Source organism: Podarcis melisellensis (assembly GCF_964234715.1).
Source record: "Podarcis melisellensis genome assembly, chromosome: 4".
Lineage (NCBI taxonomy): Eukaryota > Metazoa > Chordata > Lepidosauria > Squamata > Lacertidae > Podarcis > Podarcis melisellensis.
The window spans coordinates 6,080,892-6,088,765 of NC_138531.1; the positions used below are offsets into that span (position 1 = coordinate 6,080,892).

General features: G+C 41.0%; 1 protein-coding gene across 1 annotated transcript in view; it reads right to left on the reverse strand.

Annotated features, from left to right (window-relative positions):
- LOC309368757 (uncharacterized protein) overlaps positions 1–7,874 on the reverse strand; it is a gene marked incomplete at its 3' end in the record, with an annotated part of 324,407 nt that overhangs the window by 233,722 nt on the left and 82,811 nt on the right. The window lies entirely within an intron of this gene.

A 7,874-nucleotide genomic window follows, 5' to 3' on the forward strand; every position in this document is an offset into this window, starting at 1 on the left:
ATAAAAGTGATATGCAGAATACAACATTTGCATCTGTATACGAGAACATATAAAAGCCCAAAGCCACAATTACTTAATAGTCAAAATTCAGTAGCTTAATGATGTGATCAAGTCTTACTCTGGGTTGCTTAGTGTGAATTCAGGGGGCAGGGCAGTAGGAAGGGCAGGATTATCAAAATAATTAAAGTATATTTGCATTGAAGACATATAATGATTTTCTATTGGTTTCACTTTCAGAACTTCCCCTAAAGGATCCTATGACTATGCTGAGAATTAGCAGATATGTTACATTCCCCATAGCTCCCAGAATTCCTTGAGGAGGAGGAATGGTCTGCAACCTGCCTACCATAGATTAAGTCCATTGAAGTCAATGGGACTTCTCTGTAGGCATATAGAGGATTGTACTCTAAGTCTGTTTAAATTCAGTTGGTGTAGATTAACGGTGCAGTCCTAAACACAATTGGGCAGTAAGCTCAATTGAAGACAATGGGACTTCTGGATGTTGTAATGACATATTTACACCAGAGAGGTTTAACAGCCATTTCTGCCCATTATGCAATGAGATGGGGTCAATGATCTCTCTCAATGAATCAACAGAATCATAGAATTGTATAATAGCAAGATACCTTGAGGGTCATCTAGTCCAACCATCTGCAATGCAAGAATCTCAACTAAAGCCTGACAGATAGCCATTCAACTTCTGCTTCCAAACCCCCAGTGCAGAAGAATCTGAGGGAGTCCATTCAACTGCTTAGTCGGAATTCTCCATTCTTGTCACTTGAAGTCATGTGTTCAGGTCCTACCGTCTGGAGCAGGAGAAAGCAAGCTTCTTCCATCTTACACCTGACAGCCCTTATATATTTGAAGACAAGGCACCAACTTGTGAGGGCAATGGGGGGCCATGACACATGTGATGTCAGGACATCGAGAGGAGCCAGGAGAGGAGCCAGACACAGCAGCAGCATGGCTTCAGTTCATCATCTGCTTCCTCCTGCTACTGCTACCAGCAGGAGGCTGCTTCATGACAGGAAGAGGAGAAGGAGTCAGCAGCTGAAGCTGTGCTGCACTCGGCTCCATGCTCAGCCTCCTCCATCCCTATTTTTGGGGACATGGGGGGCAGCCCCCTCTCCAAAAGAGCCTGGCCCCCATGAGTTGGGACCTCTGTTTGAAGATGGCTATCATATCTTCTCTCAGTCTCTTCTTATCCAGGGTAAATATGCACAACTACCTCAACCATTCGCCATCATACTTGTTTTCCAGATGCTTGATCATCTTCTGCACACATTACGGCTTGTCAATATCCTTCTTAAATTGTGTTGCACAGAACTGGACACAGTACTCCAGGTGTACTCCATTCTCCAGTGTGGTGAGAGCCAGTGTGGTGTAGTGTAGTGGTTAAGAGCGGTGGACTTGTATTCTGGTGAACTGGGTTCGCGTCTCCGCTCCTCCACATGCAGCTGCTGGGTGACCTTGGGCTAGTCACACTTCTCTAAAGTCTCTCAGCCCCACTCACCACACAGAGTGTTTGTTGTGGGGGAGGAAGGGAAAGGAAAATGTTAGCCGCTTTGAGACTCCTTCAGGTAGTGATAAAGTGGGGTATCAAATCCAAAGTACTACTACTCTACTCCACTTAGATCCTGCATGAGGCATATTCAAAGTTGGAACAAAGATCCTCTGTTAATAGAGAATTCTATACAGAGTACAAATCTGAAGAACGGGGAATGCTAAAGAATACCTTCCTTCCTTCCTTCCTTCCTTCCTTCCTTCCTTCCTTCCTTCCTTCCTTCCTTCCTTCCTTCCTTCTTACCTGGGAAAGCACATGGACCAAGACAAAGGTACCAGGTGCTATATAACTCCCAGCAAACGATCCAAAACGTATAAAATGAGATCTAATACATGCTGGAGGTGTAAACAGACAGAAGGGACACTGTTTCATATGTGGTGGGGTTGCAAAAAAATTAAGAATTTTTGGAATATTATATACGAGGAATTAAAAAAAAATGTTTAAGCAAACTTTCATAAAGAAACCAGAAGACTTCCTCTTAGCCATTTTAGATTCAGATATTCCAAATGAAAAAAGAGAATATTCTTATATGCTACAACAGCAGCAAGAATATTAATTGCCAGAAATTGGAAAGGAGAATTAGTACCAACAAAAGAGGAATGGCAGGATAAATTATTTGAATATCTCGAAATGGCAAAAATGACAGAGACAATTAGGAGACAGCCAAACCAAAAGTTCCAAAAGGAGTGGGAAATTTATAAAGAATATTTTATAAAACAGTGCCCTCAAGTTAAAACCTGGACATGCTTTGATTAATTTTCCCAAAACACAATATGGATTATAAGTATAATATTCAGATAACAGAAGAAATGGTGATATGATTAAAGAAGCAGTTTATTAAGCAGTTAAGACAGACCCGCTTTGAGGAGGATGGAAGTCTATTGGGAAAGATAAGGAATTGGGAATGAAGAATATGGTGGCATAAGTTCTTTTGTAAGAACATATGGATTTATGTATGTATGTATGTATGTATGTATGTATTCTTGCTATTATTTTATCATTTTTGTTAATATCTTGTGTGTAAGAAAACTAATAAAAAGCATATTTTTAAAAAGACAAAGGTACCAGATTTCCAAAAAAATGGTTTATTAATTTCATCTTTTCAAGAGCTCTGAGTTAAACAGTGCATTCGTACATGCTCTGCAAGAATAGTGTTTCCAATTATTGTTTCCATGTCTAATTAGGTGACCAGTCTGGAAGCACAGAGTTGGACACTGATGGACTATTTTTGGGGGTGCTGTAGGGATGTTCACCCTCAAAATGTCTCTTTTTAGAACTCTGAGCTTGCGTCCAAAGTGACACAATAGGCAGGTTGGCACCATAGTTAACAGGATTCTGCTGTCCTCTCTAGAAGATCACTGCCCTGACTATTCAATTTCAGCAAATTCATTCCTTGTTAATTTGTAGTTTCTGAGGAAGGTAGCTCATCTCTCAGATTCTCAAAGGCAAAGCCCTCCCCCCTTCTTGAGATGGCCATCAATAGCTTTCAGCAGTTTAAGCAGAGCTATCATCCATTCAAACATTCACTCATTGATTCAGCTTATGATTGATTACATTACAAATAGTAATACTATATGGATAATAGAAGAATGAGAGTAATGAATATATATGTATATCAGACTTACTGTACAAAATAATATCTGACCTATTATGGTGAGTGACAAGAAGCAGGCAAGTTTGACGGAAATGGATGAGAGAAGAGGAGAAACTGCATCAGAAGTGAAGTCCCTTAACCAGAAATAGACACTGATGAGGGCAAAGAGGACAAGAAGCCAAAACTGGGACAAAAGGTAGGTCAACAAGTTACCAGCACTCCTTCAAGGTCAGTGGAGTGCAAGCCTAGCATTTGCTTCACTATTTCTATTGTTCCATTTAAAGGAAGTTCATCTGCATTCCTAACATGAAGCCACAAGGCAAATTGGGTGAGTCACCTTAGTGAATACACTAATCCAGAGGTTTTGAACCTTTTTGAGTCCATGGCTCCCTTGACCAACTATATTCTTTCTACGGCTCTCCTGTGGGGAAATGTGCTCTGAGCCTCAAAAGCCCAGTTATCTCACCTCTTGCCTGCAGCTCCTCACCCCTTCTCAGACACCCTCCCTTGTGGAATGTTCCCTCAACCTCCTTTTGTATCACAGAAAACTCAGCCCATTGTAGCTGATGATTAAAAAGCATGTCTCTATGGTCCCAGTCCCAAGGCAGCTTCCTCAGATGGCAAATTCTGGGGGGTTGGCGTGGAATGTGTCCTATGTGGTCTGTCCTGCAGCCCCTAAGCTTGCTGGCTGTCCTAGGAAGCAGTGGGGACTTCGTTCCATCATTGGTGCTGAAGTATGATTCAACTACCAGTCTAGTCAGATTTTGTGCACAGAATGGGGAATACACCATCTTGTCCTTTGCCTCAGGCAGCAAAATGGCTTGGGCTCCTCCAGTTATTCATTCACTACTCTCTCACGATATTGTTTAGATGCCTTTGGAAACTTTATTATTTATTTATTTTAAAGCTCACAAGCCTCTCTAGACATATACTTCAGTTATCTATACTTGTTGTTTTTTAAGGGTTTTCCTGTTTTTAATCTGTGTTTTATTGATCATTATGTTATGTATGCTTGTTTTTTTAAAACAGTTTTGCTGCTTTTATCTGATTTACTGATAAGCTTATTGTGCATACCAGTTAGAGAGTTTTCTCATTAAGGGATCTATAAATCTTGCTAAAGAAATAATACTTTATATTGGCTGTTATAATTTATCTCACATAGCCTGATACCACCTCAGAAGCGCAGCAAAGTCTTGAACTCATCTCCCAACGAGACTAGAGACTATGTTGTAAATTTTGTACTTTGTGGTTTATCCTAAAAATGCTTCACAATCTAAATCAGTGTTTCCCAACCTTGGGCCTCCAGCTGTTTTTGAAGTACAATTCCCATCATCCCTGACCACTGGTCTTGCTAGCTAGGGATGATGGGAATTGTAGGCCAAAAACATCTGGAGGCCCAAGGTTGGGAAACACTGATCTAAATATCCTATTTTTCTTTACATTTTAAAGAAAGTATTGATGGAAGTATGAATAATTTGATGCTGGAAGGAAAAATAATTATGAACAGACTACTTGAACCTTTTGCTGCTATTGCTCTTGATCTGGTAATGAATTCTAGATTATTATCTGTTCATTAAGGTCGCCAAGAAAAGTACGGACGAAATTTCATCACAACAGCTAGATAGCTTAGAGTGGGTTATTTTCAAGTGCAGCTACATTGTGAATTGTTCGTTAGCAAAGCATTATTAGTGCACAGACAAGACACACTCATTAACAACAAATATGCAAAGAATAGCTGAAAATGTAAATGGTATTTCTTAAGGGAATTCCAAAGTGGTTGTGCTAAAAACTTACTTAATATATTAGTGTTATTTTTCTACAGCTTACTAATTCATGTTTTGCATCAGATTTATCAGTATGGAATGCTTGGCTTCAGCCTACTGCTTTGTATATATGTGAATTACATAATTCTTTATTTTTTAAAAAATGCTGGTAAATCTCATAAATTTCCATTACAGCTGTCATTCAAAAAAAGAGAACTGAACCAACACAAAATAGTGTTTTAATCCTGAAAACATCAACAGGCCTGTTGCCCATGGGTGTCCATTTTGCTTAAATGTGCATTTTCAGTCCTGTGTCTAAGTGTAATAATTTATTATTTGTACCCTGCCCATCTAGCTGGGTTTCCCCAGCCACTCTGGGCGGCTTCCAACAAAGATTAAGAATACATTAAAAATCACACATTAAAAACTTCCCTGAACGGGGCTGCCTTCAGATATCCTCTGAATGTAAAGTTGTTGTTTATCTCTTTGACATCTGATGGGAGGGCGTTCCACAGGGCAGGCACCACTACTGAGAAGGCCCTCTGACTGGTTCCCTGTAGCTTTGCTTTTCACAGTAAGGGAACCGCCAGAAGGCCCTCGGCGCTGGACCTCAGCATCCGGGCAGAATGATGGGGGTGGAGATGCTCCTTCAGGTATACTGGGCCGAGGCCGTTTAGGGCTTTAAAGGTCAACACCAACACTTTGAATTGTGCTCGGAAACATACTGGGAGCCTACTCTGAAGTTATTAGTTTGCCTCTGGACATGGACTAGAATGAATTTCCAAGATACTGGATATATAGGATGATTTAGAGAACAATCCTAGACTCACAATACCATATGCTGGCGCAGAGATATGCCACATCCATGCTAGAGGAACATCAAATGTGTGGTACATGGAGCAGGAGTGGGGAAACACACAAGCAAAAACAACAATGATGGCAAAAAACCACACATACATGGAGGGAGCCAATCCACATAGGATGAGTGACATGGACCCAACACAGAAGAAACACACAAAAGAAACACAAAGACTAGAAAGGGGCACCAGCCACAACCAAAGAAACCTGAGTTGGTTCAGATCCATACCCACACCCACACCCAGTGGACAAAACATATTTACCATGCCTCCACTCTCCATGGAAAACATATAGAAGCAAGCAAAGTAGTAGAAACAAGTAGGGGAATCCCATAGCAAGCTTTGCTAAAGCACCCTATCTCCCGATGGCTGACCAGAACCCACTTCATCCACAAATTATTTTACCTCTCCCACAGTAGCTTGCTCATGTCCACAGAATGGAAGATGTCAGGATCCCTAGGAATGTGCTTTATGGGAAGCTGGCTTCTGTCACCAGGCCCTTTAGCAGACCTATTCTGCATTGCAAAGATGTTTGCAAATGAGACAGGAAGGATGGCAACATCAAGCCTGCCATGCAGGAATCCCTTGCAGATGACCACCGTGCCTGGAGACAGCCGGTCATTTCATATGTCCACAGTAGTGACCAAAGGAGGAATTACCACAGGGAAGAGTGCAGAGAGAAGAAATGTCATGGTACACCTACACCAGCACAACCGGACACCTTCAGAGCCAGTGTGGTGTAATGGTTAAGAGCTGTGGACTCGTAATCTGGTGAACCGGGTTCACTTCCTCGCTCCTCCACATGCAGCTGCTGGGTGACCTTGGGCTAGTCACACTTCTCTGAAGTCTCTCAGCCCTACTCATCTCACAGAGTGTTTGTTGTGGGGAGGAAGGGAAAGGAGAATGTTAGCCGCTTAGGGTAGTGATAAAGCAGGATATCAAATCCAAACTCCAACTCCTCCTCTTCCTCCTCCGCCTCCTCCTCCTCTTCTTCTTCTTCTTCTTCATCTGTCCCACCTATAGCAAAACATCTCTCTTCCGTATCGGTCTCTAGAGCCACAACAAGCTCTATACCTTTCCAATGGTTTGACTTCACCCCCAAAGGTGCACTCCTCTATTCTCTCCCAGGAAAGACAAAAGCCAAGAACTGCCTATCATGGATAAAAAAAACAAACATCTGGGCAGCAGAAAAAAGGGGATGGAATTGAGGGTAAGGTGTGCTAGCTGGCTGGCTTTCTTTATTTTGGATCCAACTCTCTATTGGTCCAACATGGCTTTAGAGTAGAATCCTCATTTCTGTAAGAGAAGGACTAAAAGATTTTAACAAAGGGCAATAGTCTCACAAATGCTTAAAGGCCAACGGTTGGATAAATTCAAGGGGTTTTTCCTGTTTAAAAAAAGAAAAAAGAAAAGAAAAGTGAGTGTTTTTTTAAGTTAAATGTTATGGTTACTTTCTCCTATAGCAACACAGGTTTAAGATCAATTGCTTTGTTTTGATCCAAGCAGAGCCATGTATTTTGCATATGAGCTTGAACACCCATTTACATTTCATAGTAATAGTCACTTATTATGGCCTCTCATCATAGCTGCAGCCTACAATGGTTGTGCTTGAACCTCACCATTGGGGGCAGTGTGCCTCTAAATGCCAGTTCCCTGATCCAGCAGGTTCATCTTACGTTCTTTGAATCCAAATTTTAAAGAATATATTTCCACACAATTTGGAACAAAGTGTATATATTCTAGGGCAATATGCAAGAATGCAGTAAAATACAGTTGCATGCCTTAGGGAATTTTAAATTACCAAACAAAAACAAGTTCTCTCCAACAGTATTAAAAGTTTTGAAGAGATAACATTTATGAAAATAAGTGAAGGTCTGCCTATCAATGGGTAAATCATTTATTCTGCTCTAATTGAAGCACTTGGAGAATGGGTTGGAGAGATTAAAGTTTCTTGAAGTAATAATCCTCAGCAAGAGGCAAATAACTACATTTTCTGCAATACACACAGTAGATGATACAATAGTCTCTGCACATCGTTGAAGAATTATCCTAAGCTCCTACTTCAGAGAATGCAATTTTACCTAGCATCTTTTATG